Below are 693 nucleotides of genomic sequence, written 5' to 3' on the forward strand. Positions count from 1 at the left end.
GGGTGAGATTCTCCAAAGCCCGGCTCACACTAGGACAGGGAGTGAGTGCCCCAAACTCCCGAGCCCCCTGGATAGGAAGCTGCCCTCCTACTTTTCACTTCCTGGAAGGAGACGAAAAGCTGAGAAGCCAGTGCTTTGGGAGATTTTCCTATAGAAAAAGCACCAGGGAGCACTGTGAGCAGGATTTGAACCTGCGCGGGAGACCCCATTGGATTTCGAGTCCAACGCCTTAACCGCTCGGCCATCACAGCCCGGCTGTAGTGCTCCATTTACCCGAGAAAACACACATTCATGGAGGCCCTAACTTGCAATCTGGTTGCTTCTGCACTTTTGCTTTTGCTTTCGGCGTAGTACTTTGGACACAAGAGGAAACCGCGCCCACCCCCTTCATCTGGGGTCTCCACTCAGCCCCCCCCACGCGCCTCCAGCTCAACCCACTGCTGCCAGACCCCAGGCTGCAAAATCTCACCTCTCGGAGAGAACACGGCCTTCCAGCATCGCAAGAAGCCTCGATTTTCAGAGTTTATTTCCAGAGTCTTAATGGATCGCCTGGTTAGGCGGTGAGGAGTTGTAGTCAGCGCGCCCGCGGCCTGCCTCGTGTGCTCGCCCGGGAGCACACTGTGCCCTGCGGCGCGGAGGGCACCGGGGCAGGATCTCACCAGTGTTTCCGACACCCGAACCCTTGGACCCGGC

At 58.0% G+C, this 693-nt stretch overlaps 1 non-coding gene across 1 annotated transcript; it reads right to left on the minus strand.

Annotated features, from left to right (window-relative positions):
- Positions 1–170: 170 nt before the first annotated feature.
- Positions 171–251, minus strand: TRNAS-CGA. Its single transcript has one exon. It is a non-coding gene; the product is annotated as a tRNA-Ser (tRNA).
- Positions 252–693: the final 442 nt, after the last annotated feature.

This window comes from Suricata suricatta, unplaced genomic scaffold (genome assembly GCF_006229205.1).
Source record: "Suricata suricatta isolate VVHF042 unplaced genomic scaffold, meerkat_22Aug2017_6uvM2_HiC HiC_scaffold_36702, whole genome shotgun sequence".
NCBI lineage: Eukaryota > Metazoa > Chordata > Mammalia > Carnivora > Herpestidae > Suricata > Suricata suricatta.